This window comes from Salmo salar, chromosome ssa25, assembly GCF_905237065.1.
Source record: "Salmo salar chromosome ssa25, Ssal_v3.1, whole genome shotgun sequence".
NCBI lineage: Eukaryota > Metazoa > Chordata > Actinopteri > Salmoniformes > Salmonidae > Salmo > Salmo salar.
Genome location: NC_059466.1, coordinates 16,838,696 through 16,853,347, shown reverse-complemented (window position 1 = coordinate 16,853,347; position 14,652 = coordinate 16,838,696).

The window sequence follows — 14,652 nt, the reverse complement described above, 5'->3', positions numbered from 1 at the left end:
CAAACAATCGACAGTGAGCAGTTGTAATCTGAATTAAGGGTAAAAGGGCATTCTTGAACATAGGATGAGACATTCCTACCAATTTACTAGAGAACCAGTTTGGATTTAAGTATAACTTTTATATGACTGATGCCTTTAGTGAGAGGTCTAATGCTTTAATATTTAATAATTTCTGCCCTCTGAATTCATATTCGTTATATAAATAGGCCCTTTTAATTTTGTCTGGCTTGCCATTCCAAATAAAATTGAATATTTTTTGTTCATATAATTTAAAAAGCGGGTCACTAGGTGTAGGCAAAACCATAAGCAAATAGGTAAACTGTGATATGACTAAAGAGTTAATCAGCGTGATTTTTCCACAAATAGACAGGTATTTTCCTTTCCATGGTAGCAAGATCTTATCTATTTTTGCTAACTTTCTTTAACAATTTATTGGAGTGAGATCCTTTCTTTCTTTTGGGATTTGTATACCGAGTGTCCACATCTCCGTCAGACCATTTAATTGGTAAACTACATGGTAATGTACAACTTGCATTTTTTTGTGATCCAATACCTAATATCATAATTTGGTTTTAATCCAGAGAGGATAGCAAAAGTATATAGATCCTATGAGGCCGTGGAGAGATTCTAATTGTGGTTTTAAAAGAACCTGAATCATCAGCGTACAATGACACCTTCGTTTTTAAGCCACGGATTTCTAATCCCTTAATATTATTGTTTGATCTAATTTTAACAGCTAACATTTCGTTGGTAATAATAAATTGATATGCCGATAGTGGACAACCTTGTTTTACTACTCTCGATAGTTTAAAACTTTCTGAGATGTAGCCATTATTTACTATTTTACACCTAGGGTTACTATACATGACTTTAACCCATTTTATAAGAGGTTCCCCAAAATTGAAATATTCTGGGCATTTATATATAAACTCCAGTCGTACTTTATCAAAAGCCTTTTCAAAATCAGCTATGAAAACCAGGCCTGGTGTCCCCGATATTTCATAGTATTCTATTGTTTCCAGTACTTGTCTTATATTATCTCCAATGTATCGTCCATGTAAAAAACCTGTCTGATTAGGATGAATAATATCTGACAATTCTTTTTTAATTCTATGCGCCAAGCATTTTGCTAGGATTTTTGCATCACAACACAAGAATGATATAAGACCTTCTTGTTGCGTGTCTGATAATCTACCATTTTATATAGGAGTGGTTAAAACATGCTAATAATGGTCCTCTGAGTATATCAAAAAAAGTTTTGCATACTTCCACTCGTATGCCATCCAGCACTGGAGTTTCCCCAGCCTTAAAGGCTTTAATTGCATCAAGAAGTTCCTCCTCTGTAATTTGGCCTTCACATTAGTCTTTTTGTACAGATGTTAATTTTACATTATTATTAGGGAAAAAAATCCATACAATTAGTTTCAGTTAGTGGAGATGGGGGAGGCTGGAACAAACATATCCTTAAAGTATTTTACTTCCTCTTTCAAAATATCATTCGGTGAATCATGCATGACTCCATCATTTGTTACACGTTTCAATACATTTTTTTTGGTAGCATTTCTATATTGAAGATTGAAAAAGAAGTTAATGCATTTTTCCCCATATTCTATCCAGTTCGCTTGATTTTTTATAATATATTACACTGGATCTTTCTTGAATAAGTTCCTCAATTTCTTTTTCCTCTAACTTATTCTGTGCCTCTATGGTACAGTTTTTATTGCTATCTAACTGTACTGTTAGTCCTTCAATTTCCTTTGTTAATATGGACTCTTTTGATCTTTTGGAAATTCTGTAAGAGTAATATATATGCCAATTATGTGATGATCTGACCGCATTCTGTCCCCTATCAACACATTTTTTTATTTTTTACTTTTGGTGCCAGAGAGGTCAGGGTATTTAAGTCTCCATATATCCACTAATTCCAATATATCCATGATTGTCTTAAGTGCCTGAGGGTGATAGTTTGTAGTGTGGTTTCATTTCTGGTCTATAGAGGTATTTAAGACCGTATTATTAAAATCTCCCACCATTAATAATAGAGTCTAGTATTGCTTGTAGAGTTGACCAATTCTTATATATTTACATTTTTACATTTACGTCATTTAGCAGACGCTGTTATCCAGAGCGACTTACAAATTGGATATATATATTTTCAAAGAAGCATGGATCATCATTATTTGGACCGTATAAGTTAATTAGCCATATCTGTTAATTGCCCAATAACATATTTAAAATAATTCATATACCTTGATCTGTTTGGACAATTTGCACATTTGGATCAAAATTACTGTTAATTAAGACCATCACCCCTTTTGAATTTCTTTGCCCATGGGAGAAATATATTTCATCCCCCCAGTCCTTTTTCCACAAACCTTCATCTAAAATTGTTGAATGAGTTTACTGTAAACAATAGATTATTATATTTCTTCTCTTTTATCCAGGTAAATACTGATCGTCTTTTCTTATTATCTGCTAAGCCATTACAATTGTAACTGGCTATACTTATTTCACCACCTACCATAATGAGACACAACTTTCAAGTCTATTTATTTACATTTTACATTTTAGTCATTTAGCAGACGCTCTTATCCAGAGCGACTTACAAATTGGTGCATTCACCTTATAATATCCAGTGGAACAACCACTTTACAATAGTGCATCTAAATCTTTTAAGGGGGGGGTTAGAAGGATTACTTTATCCTATCCCAGGTATTCCTTGAAGAGGTGGGGTTTCAGGTGTCTCCGGAAGGTGGTGATTGACTCCGCTGTCCTGGCGTCGTGAGGGAGCTTGTTCCACCATTGGGGTGCCAGAGCAGCGAACAGTTTTGACTGGGCTGAGCGGGAACTGTGCTTCCTCAGAGGTAGGGGGGCCAGCAGGCCAGAGGTGGATGAACGGAGTGCCCTCGTTTGGGTGTAGGGCCTGATCAGAGCCTGAAGGTACGGAGGTGCCGTTCCCCTCACAGCTCCGTAGGCAAGCACCATGGTCTTGTAGCGGATGCGAGCTTCGACTGGAAGCCAGTGGAGAGAGCGGAGGAGCGGGGTGACGTGAGAGAACTTGGGAAGGTTGAACACCAGACGGGCTGCGGCGTTCTGGGTGAGTTGTAGGGGTTTAATGGCACAGGCAGGGAGCCCAGCCAACAGCGAGTTGCAATAATCCAGACGGGAGATGACAAGTGCCTGGATTAGGACCTGCGCCGCTTCCTGTGTGAGGCAGGGTCGTACTCTGCGAATGTTGTAGAGCATGAACCTACAGGATCGGGTCACCGCCTTGATGTTGGTGGAGAACGACAGGGTGTTGTCCAGGGTCACGCCAAGGCTCTTAGCACTCTGGGAGGAGGACACAATGGAGTTGTCAACCGTGATGGCGAGATCATGGAACGGGCAGTCCTTCCCCGGGAGGAAGAGCAGCTCCGTCTTGCCGAGGTTCAGCTTGAGGTGGTGATCCGTCATCCACACTGATATGTCTGCCAGACATGCAGAGATGCGATTCGCCACCTGGTTGTCAGAAGGGGGAAAGGAGAAGATTAATTGTGTGTCATCTGCATAGCAATGCTATGAGAGACCATGTGAGGATATGACAGAGCCAAGTGACTTGGTGTATAGCGAGAATAGGAGTGGGCCAAGAACAGAGCCCTGGGGGACACCAGTGGTGAGAGCACGTGGTGCGGAGACAGATTCTCGCCACGCCACCTGGTAGGAGCGACCTGTCAGGTAGGACGCAATCCAAGCGTGCGCGGTGCCGGAGATGCCCAGCTCGGAGAGGGTGGAGAGGAGGATCTGATGGTTCACGGTATCAAAGGCAGCAGATAGGTCTAGAAGGATGAGAGCAGAGGAGAGAGAGTTAGCTTTAGCAGTGCGGAGAGCCTCCGTGACACAGAGAAGAGCAGTCTCAGTTGAATGCCCAGTCTTGAAACCTGACTGATTAGGATCAAGAAGGTCATTCTGAGAGAGATAGCAAGAGAGCTGGCCAAGGACGGCGCGTTCAAGAGTTTTGGAGAGAAAGGAAAGAAGGGATACTGGTCTGTAGTTGTTGACATCGGAGGGATCGAGTGTAGGTTTTTTTCAGAAGGGGTGCAACTCTCGCTCTCTTGAAGACGGAAGGGACGTAGCCAGCGGTCAAGGATGAGTTGATGAGCGAGGTGAGGTAGGGGAGAAGGTCTCCGGAAATGGTCTGGAGAAGAGAGGAGGGGATAGGGTCAAGTGGGCAGGTTGTTGGGCGGCCGGCCGTCACAAGACGCGAGATTTCATCTGGAGAGAGAGGGGAGAAAGAGGTCAAAGCACAGGGTAGGGCAGTGTGAGCAGGACCAGCAGTGTCGTTTGACTTAGCAACGAGGATCGGATGTCGTCAACCTTCTTTTCAAAATGGTTGACGAAGTCATCCGCAGAGAGGGAGGAGGGGGGAGGGGGAGGAGGATTCAGGAGGGAGGAGAAGGTAGCAAAGAGCTTCCTAGGGTTAGAGGCAGATGCTTGGAGTTTAGAGTGGTAGAAAGTGGCTTTAGCAGCAGAGACAGAAGAGGAAAATGTAGAGAGGAGGGAGTGAAAGGATGCCAGGTCCGCAGGGAGGCGAGTTTTCCTCCATTTCCGCTCGGCTGCCCTGTTCTGTGAGCTCGCAGTGAGTCGTCGAGCCACGGAGCAGGAGGGGAGGACCGAGCCGGCCTGGAGGATAGGGGACAGAGGAAATCAAAGGATGCAGAGAGGGAGGAGAGGAGGGTTGAGGAGGCAGAATCAGGAGATAGGTTGGAGAAGATTTGAGCAGAGGGAAGAGATGATAGGATGGAAGAGGAGAGAGTAGCGGGAGAGAGAGAGCGAAGGTTGGGACGGCGCAATACCATCCGAGTAGGGGGAGAGTGAGAAGTGTTGGATGAGAGCGAGAGGGAAAAGGATTTATCAAAATATATGTTTATTAAACGTACCATTTAAAAAGTAACATGATGATTGAGTGTCTATATAGCTGTACCATGATATTTGCATTGCTACTAAGTAAACCTCCAATTGGTCCCCACTATTCCACCCGCTAAAAGCCCTCCTCATCCTGAGTTGGGTTGTCATCCCAATGCCCGGCAGACCACCCCTGACCCCCCGTATCCCATAGCCCTGAAAAGACTGGGATCCATCCTTCGAAAAGAGCACACAGTGCCATTTGCAGAACAGAAGTAGATCAACCGCCAAATGCATTACCATCACCCTCACCTCGATTTGTATTATATATAGCCATCAAAAAAATATATATATTTTTAAAATCCTGTTTCTTATTTTCCATAATTATCTATTAATTTTTGTAGTAATGTAGACAATTTATGCAAAGGATTTTACGTCTCACCAGTCTCGCCATTAGCAAAATTACATTATTGCAAGCAATTATTAGATTAGCAAACAATTATTGTGAATCATCCTATATTGTCCCTAACTTCTTTTACTCCTTCGCAACAGTTGTGTAATACGCACATTCACCCACACACTCATACACACTCAACCCCCCCCCCACAACCATAGGCTCACATTCTCAACAGTTGCACCATCCCAGAGCCCAACTCAAGAAAGGTCTTGATTTACAAATGCATATACAGTTGCAGGCCTGCAGGACTGTTCAAAAAAATGGGCAGAAATGGAGAGATTTTATTAACCATTGTCACATCCTAGATGATGGAGGTCAAATGTACACCTTTTCCCTGAAACACCCACAACATGGTCCCCCGTATTGACCATATTCCCAAGCATCTCCATGCAGTCAGACTTTTGATTTTGTGCCATCAGGGCCACAATAATATACCTCCACTTTGATTGTTCGATTGTGACCCCCTCCCCATGGGTTACTGCAGCTAGTGTTGCCAGCACTGCCACTTCAGGGGTGGGGGCACCCCACCCGGAATCCCCACCGGCTAGGTACAAGGTCGTCAAGGTTCTCATTAGCAGCTTTGAGAATTTCCTTGTATAGTATGCTCTCCCTATAGGGTACTTTGGCTTTGCAGGACCAACCCTGCCAAGCGGGCTCAGAATCTTGAGGGGGCAGTGCTGCTCTAGGTCTCTGATTGCATTTTGGCTGCATACAGACCACTTACAGCAGGCCCATAAAACAGTTAGGGACTTCTCCTTAGTATCTGGGTCATTCAGGTGGGTGTCTAGGGTATAGGATTGTGGACCGTTCCATCAATATAGGATCATAAATAAATAAATTAAATATCATTCATTTTAAAAATGTAGTTCCCCATGATAGGACAATAAATAAATTAAATGTATAACTTATTTTAAAACACTGTTCCACCATGATAGGACAATATATAAATAAATAAGATGTATAATTCATTCTAAAAAGTATATCCATCATCTGAACAACATTGAAAGCTCTCTCACACCCCCGCTCACAGCAATACATTGGTTCTGGGATATGCAACCATTTCCTTTCTCACTCAACGCCACACTTTCCCAAACATAAAAAAAACACACACCACACCATCCACACATACTGTGCCTTCTGTTTACTGAGTTTTTATCTTCATCATGTTGAATTAGTGCTTTTGTTTTCCAATTAGTTATATTTGAAGATGTATAGAAAAGCTACATTTTTTTTTATTGTATTACAATCCATAACAGGGCTAGAATTGTGTTTCATTAATTTCCTCGTCTATAAGAACTTTGTAATTTTTTAAATAACCATGGAGTAGTCTTTGTGTCTCTGAACAACTGGTTATCAATATATAGTTTATCGACGATGAGAGCTACTTGTTTCCCTTCTAATCTATTTTCCTTGAAAATTGGATACAGAATTTTACGCCGTTCTGCAATTTCCTTCGGGAACTGGTCATTCATGACAATTTTGTTCCCAGCAAGTCTTTTACCCAGGCTTTTAACCATTATTTTATCTTTAAAGGAAGCAAATTTGGCGTTCATATCTCTGCTCTCTGTCCGAAAGCGGTGTACACGTACGAGTTGGATTTTGTCGATAGCTTCGCGTGGAATCTGAAGCGCTGTTAGGAGGAACTCTCTAACTACAGATTCAAGAACCTCTCATTCTTTCTCTTGGATACCTGTAAGTACCAGATTCTCTCTCATGGATCTAGTCTGTATGTCAAGTAAGGCTTCTCTCAGAACGGTGCTCTCCTTTTTAAGTTCATTCACTTCGGTTTCAATCTTATTGACTGTCCCTTTTAGCTTGTTTGTTTCCTTCTCCAATGTCGCAGCTTTTTCATCACTCATCTCGAGGCTTGCCTTCAACTCCTTTATATCCTTACTGGCTAATTCAAGTATACCCAGTTTGTCATTTATTGATTTTAACAGATCAGTTTCGACCTTTACCATTCCCGGTGGTGAAAATATGAAATCGTCTGTGTCTGTAGAAGAGTCATGTTTTCGTTTTGAAATCGGTTCCCCTGTCTTACTCTCCGTCATGTTTGGGTATTGCTTGTTTTTGTAATATTTGTCGATACATTTCTCGAGTCTTAAGATTTGTTTTGTGTTATTATCCAGATTGAAGGTTATCACCCACCAGATTGTGTAGTGCTAATATTTAGTCTAACTTGCCGATATTGAATATTTTGTTTTTATCTTCAGGTGCTCTACATAACTATGTTCAGTGCGCCATTACCTGTCTCCTGGTGTGCGCTTTTGCCCCAGTCTGAGATCCTGAGCTCTCTGGAGCAGGTTTTCATCAAGGAGCTCAGTACTTTGTTCTGTTAATCTTTATCTCATTCCCAACTAGTCTCACAGTCCCTGCCGCTAAAAAACATCCCCATAGCATGATGCTGCCACCACCATGTGTCACCATCGGAATGGTGCCAGGTTTCCTACAGATGTGACGCTTGGCATTCAGGCCAAAGAGTTCAATCTTGGGTTCATCAGACCAGAGAATCTTATATCTAATGGTCTGAGAGTCCTGTAGGGGCCTTCTTTGCAAACTCCAAGCAGGTCGTCCTGCGCCTTTTACTGAGGAGTGGCTTCTGTCTGGCCAATACCATAAAGGCCTGATTGGTGGAGTGCTACAGAGATGGTTGTCCTTCTCGAAGGTTCTCCCATCTCCACAGAGGAACTCTGGAGAGTGACCATTGGGTTTGTTGGTCACCTCCCTGACCAAGGCCCTTCTCCCTTGATTACTCGATTTAGTCGGCCGACCCAGCTCTAGGAAGAGTCTTGATGGTTGAAACTTCTTCCATTTAAGAATAATGGAGGCCACTGTGTTATTGGGGACCTTCAATGCTGCATGAATGTTTTGGTACCCTTCCCCAAATCTGTGCCTCAACACAATCCTGTCACGGAGCTCTACGGACAGTTACTTCGACCTCATGGCTTGGTTTTTGCTCTGACATGCACTGTCAACTGTGGGACCTTATATAGACAGGTGTGTGCCTTTCCAAATCATGTCCAATCAATTGAATTTACCACAGGTGGTCTCTAATCAAGTTATAGAAACATCAAGGATGATCAATGGAAACAGGATGCACCTGTACTCAATTTCGAGTCTCATAGCTAAGGGTCTGAATACTTATGTAAATATGGTATATGTTTTTATTTTTAATACGTTCTGAAAAATTCAAAAACCTGTTTTTGCTTTGTCATTATGGGCTATTGTGTGTAGATTGAAGATGAAAAAACATATACACTGCTCAAAAAAATAAAGGGAACACTTAAACAACACAATGTAACTCCAAGTCAATCACACTTCTGTGAAATCAAACTGTCCACTTAGGAAGCAACACTGATTGACAATACATTTCACATGCTGTTGTGCAAATGGAATAGACAACAGTTGGAAATTATAGGCAATTAGCAAGACACCCCCAATTAAGGAGTGGTTCTGCAGGTGGGGACCACAGACCACTTCTCAGTTCCTATGCTTCCTGGCTGATGTTTTGGTCACTTTTGAATGCTGGCGGTGCTTTCACTCTAGTGGTAGCATGAGACGGAGTCTACAACCCACACAAGTGGCTCAAGTAGTGCAGCTCATCCAGGATGGCACATCAATGCGAGCTGTGGCAAGATGGTTTGCTGTGTCTGTCAGCGTAGTGTCCAGAGCATGGAGGCGCTACCAGGAGACAGGCCAGTACATCAGGAGACGTGGAGGAGGCCGTAGGAGGGCAACAACCCAGCAGCAGGACCGCTACCTCCGCCTTTGTGCAAGGAGGAGCAGGAGGAGCACTGCCAGAGCCCTGCAAAATGACCTCCAGCAGGCCACAAATGTGCATGTGTCTGCTCAAACGGTCAGAAACAGACTCCATGAGGGTGGTATGAGGGCCCGACGTCCACAGCTTACAGCCCAACACCGTGCAGGACGTTTGGCATTTGCCAGAGAACACCAAGATTGGCAAATTCGCCACTGGCGCCCTGTGCTCTTCACAGATGAAAGCAGGTTCACACTGAGCACGTGACAGACGTGACAGAGTCTGGAGACGCCATGGAGAACGTTCTGCTGCCTGCAACATCCTCCAGCATGACCGGTTTGGCGGTGGGTCAGTCATGGTGTGGGATGGCATTTCTTTGGGGGGCCGCACAGCCCTCCATGTGCTCGCCAGAGGTAGCCTGACTGCCATTAGGTACCGAGATGAGATCCTCAGACCCCTTGTGAGACCATATGCAGGTGCGGTTGGCCCTGGGTTCCTCCTAATGCAAGACAATGCTAGACATCATGTGGCTGGAGTGTGTCAGCAGTTCCTGCAAGAGGAAGGCATTGATGCTATGGACTGGCCCGCCCGTTCCCCAGACCTGAATGCAATTGAGCACATCTGGGACATCATGTCTCGCTCCATCCACCAACGCCACGTTGCACCACAGACTGTCCAGGAGTTGGCGGATGCTTTAGTCCAGGTCTGGGAGGAGATCCCTCAGGAGACCATCCGCACCTCATCAGGAGCATGCCCAGGCGTTGTAGGGAGGTCATACAGGCACGTGGAGGCCACACACACTACTGAGCCTCATTTTGACTTGTTTTAAGGACATTACATCAAAGTTGGATCAGCCTGTAGTGTGGTTTTCCACTTTACTTTTGAGTGTGACTCCAAATCCAGACCTCCATGGGTTGATAAATTGGATTTCCATTGATTCTTTTTTTGTGATTTTGTTGTCAGCACATTCAACTATGTAAACAAAAAAGTATTTAATAAGATTATTTCATTCATTCAGATCTAGGATGTGTTATTTTAGTGTTCCCTTTATTTTTTTGAGCAGTATATTTGATCAATTTTAGAATAAGGCTGTAACGTAACAGAATTTGAAAAAAGTCAACGGGTCTGAATACTTTCCGAATGCAATGTAACATCATTCCTTTTGGCAGGTATCTATAGGTGACCGGGGATTCTCTACCACATGTGAATGCCTCCATGTAGCTCACAAGTGTAGCCATACATTTGTTCACAATATCGGCTGTACAGATGGGGAATGCAAGTGGAGAAAGCCAGCCGTGCCCAACCAGGTGCAGTTAGTGGAGAAACGGCCGATGACTACAAGTCTCTGTCCCAAGAGCCCACAGAGGAGGATCTTCAGTGGCTAAGGAATTGTCTCCGGTGCAGGTTCCCTCAACGTGATCAAGACAAAGGAGATGATTGTGGACTACAGTAACAGGAGGACAAAGCACGCCTCCATTCTCATTGTTGGTTAAGGGCTTGTAAGTAAGCATTTCTCTGTAAGGAATACACCTGTTCTATACGGCGCTTGTGATTTGATTTCATTCAGTGGAATGGCATGTCTCCTTGAACCTGAACCAGAACAACCGCTACCCTCACTGTCATCCCTGTCTGTACTGGACATTGTTTAAAAAAAGTGCACCTGGGGCATGCAGGCATAGCGCTGTCATCGGAGCAGCAAGAGGCTATACGGCAGGCAACGGTATGACAGCGCACCAATGCAAACTGGCACACCATGAGAAGAAGGAGGTTGATGCATTTAAAAATTCAAGGTTTTATGCAAAAATGTATCATATTTGATGAGTTACTGACCACAGGCTCGATGTGCTGTAGTCGCCACAACTGGACTCAAGTGCTCGGATCACATTGGCACAGGATGTCCATCCATCGGATGATCTAAGGGATGAACTCCTGTTGGACTGGAAAACAAAGAGAAATTTGGTCAGTGGTAGGTCTTTTTCAATGCTATATCACCATATTTATCTGGACAGAAAATGCATTGTTTATCATAACACAAACCCACCTTGGACAATGTGACAATTGGTCCCTCACCCAATCCTCATGCATCATAGTTTGTTCTTGTTTCCCAATCATCAGCTACTTCTCTGAGTTTGAGGCTTACATGTGCACAGCACATTACTATAACAACGTAGATAAGGTGGGGTGAATCTAAAGATTTTTGAATCTTTTAGTCAATCTGTGAGATATATCTCACGCTCTGTGAACCTTCTGTGGTTCAGGAATGGAGGAATGTTCAGTGACCCCTGCAGGCCTCAAGCTCTCCACCAAGAAGCCTTTGCCTGCTAAAATCATATCTCCAGACATGAAGACCTTCTCAAACTCCGACTTCTGGCTTTGTCTGACACAGATCCTAATGCAGATCACTGCAATATGTTATCACAGCATTAGGTGCAACTCCCAGAAGCAGCTTGATAGAGTTCATTGAACGGTACACAGAGAATATTTGCTTCTACAGATCCATCTGACTTGGAGTAGCAACGTAGCAACATTTCTCTTTCCCAACGGAAAATGGCAGCTGCAGACCTAAGTGTTGTCACTGGGTTTCCAGCCCATCTGTATGAAAGACAAAAGTACATTTTTACTAGCTTGCTTGATTACTAAAATGGGAACATCTATATTTAAAATACCATAACCCACATACTTGACTATAGTAACTGTAAAATAGACTGGACTTGTCTATCTGCACATCTAAAATTCAACTACGTGGATGGGACCTTTCTGCTGGGATGAAGAAATTATCTGGAATGCTCAACTAGATGATTAAATCAAATCAAATTGTGTTAGTCACATGCCCCGACTACAACAGGTGTAGACCTTACAGCGAAATGCTTACTTACAAGCCTTTAACCAACAATGCAGTTTGGAGAAAATACAACAACAAAAAAGGTAAGAGATAAGAAAAACAAATAATTAAATAACAATAGCGGGGCTATATACAGGGGGTACCGGTACAGAGTCAATGTGCGGGGGCATCGGTGTCGAGGTAACTGAGGTAATATGTATATGTAGGTAGAGTTATTAAAGTGACTATGCATAGATAATAACAGAGAGTAGCAGCATCGTAGAAGAGGGTGGGGGTGGCCATGCAAATAGTTCAGGCTGCCATTTGATTAGCAGTTTAGGAATCTTATGGCTTGGGGGTAGAAGCTGTTTAGAAGCCTCTTGGACCTAGACTTGGCGCTCCGGTTCTGCTTGCCGTGCGGTAGCAGAGAGAACAGTCTATGACTTGGGCGGCTGGAGTTGTTGACAATTTTTAGGGCCTTCCTCTGACACCGCCTGGTGTAGAGGTCCTGGATGGCAGGAAGCTTGGTCCCGGTGATGTACTTGGCCGTACGCACTACCCTCTGTAGTGCCTTGCGGTCGGAGGCCGAGCACTTGCCATACCATGCAGTGATGCAACCCGTCAGGATGCTCTCGATGGTGCAGCTGTAGAACATTTTGAGGATCTGAGGACACCTGCCAAATCTTTTCAGTCTCCTAAGGGGGAATAGGTTTTGTCGTACCTTGTTCATGACTGTCTTGGTGTGCCTGGACCATGATAGTTTGTTGGTGATGTGGACGCCAAGGAAATTGAAGCTCTCAACCTGCTCCACTACAGCCCCGTCGATGAGAATGCTCGGTCCTCCTTTTCCTGTAGTCCACAACCATCTCCTTTGTCTTGATCACGTTAAGGTAAAGGATGTTGTCCTTGCACCACACGGTCAGGTTTCTGTCCTCCTCCCTATAGGCTGTCTCATCATTGTCAGTGATCAGGCCTACCACTATTGTGTCATCAGCAAACCTAATGATGGTGTTGGAGTCGTGCCTGGCCGTGCAGTCATGAGTGAACAGGCAGTACAGGGGGGGACTGAGCACACACCCCTGAGGGGCCCTCGTGTTGAGAATCAGCATGGAGGATGTGTTGTTACCTAACCTTACCACCTGGGGGCGGCTCGTCAGGAAGTCCAGGATCCAGTTGCGGAGGGAGGTGTTTAGTCCCAGGGTCCTTAGCTTAGTGAGGAGTTTTGAGGGCTCTATGATGTTGAATGCTGAGCTGTAGTCAATGAATAGCATTCATAGGTGTTCATTTTGTTCAGGTGTGAAAGGGCAGTGTGGAGTGCAATAGCGATTGCATCACCTGTGGATCTGTTGGTGCTGTATGCAAATTGGAGTAGGTCTAGGGTTTCTGGGATAATGGGGTTGATTTGAGCCATGACCAGCCTTTCAAAGCATTTCATGGCTACAGACGTGAGTGCTACGGGTCGGTAGTCATTTAGACAGGTTACCTTATTGTTCTTGGGCACAGGGACTATGGTGGTCTGCTTGAAACATGTTGGTATTACAGACTCAGACAGGGAGAGGTTGAAAATGTCACTGAATACACTTGCCAGTACATAGCACAGAACTAGCCTTGCTTCTGATCGACACTGAGACCTAAGGTTATCTCAAATCAAATCAAATGTATTTGTCACATACCCATGGTTAGCAGGTGTTAATGCAAGTGTAGCGAAATGCTTGTGCTTCTAGTTCCGACCATGCAGTAATATCTAACAAGTAATCTACCAATTCCACAACTACTACCTTGTACACACAAGTGTAAAGGAATGAATACGAATATGTACATAAAAATATATAAATCAGTGATGGCCGAATCGCGTAGGCAAGATGTAATAGATGGTATGGAGTACAGTATATACATATGAGATGAGTATTGTAGGGTATGAAAACATATATAGCGGCATTGTTTAAGGTGGCTAGTGATACATTACATCAGGATGGCATAGAGTACAGGATATACATATGAGATGAGTGATGTAGGTTCTGAAAATATACTGCTCAAAAAAATAAAGGGAACACTTAAACAACACATCCTAGATCTGAATGAAAGAAATAATCTTATTAAAAACTTTTTTCTTTACATAGTTGATTGTGCTGACAACAAAATTACACAAAAATAATCAATGGAAATCCAATTTATATCAACCCATGGAGGTCTGGATTTGGAGTCACACTCAAAATTAAAGTGGAAAACCACACTACAGGCTGATCCAACTTTGATGTAATGTCCTTAAAACAAGTCAAAATGAGGCTCAGTAGTGTGTGTGGCCTCCACGTGCCTGTATGACCTCCCTACAACACTTGGGCATGCTCCTGATGAGGTGGCAGATGGTCTCCTGAGAGATCTCCTCCCAGACCTGGACTAAAGCATCCGCCAACTCCTGGACAGTCTGTGGTGCAACGTGGCGTTGGTGGATGGAGCGAGACATGATGTCCCAGATGTGCTCAATTGGATTCAGGTCTGGGGAACGGGCGGGCCACTCCATAGCATCAATGCCTTCCGCTTGCAGGAACTGCTGACACACTCCAGCCACATGAGGTCTAGCATTGTCTTGCATTAGGAGGAACCCAGGGCCAACCGCACCAGCATATGGTTTCACAAGGGGTCTGAGGATCTCATCTCGGTACCTAATGGCAGTCAGGCTACCACTGGCGAGCACATGGAGGGCTGTGCGGCCCCCCAAAGAAATGCCACCCCACA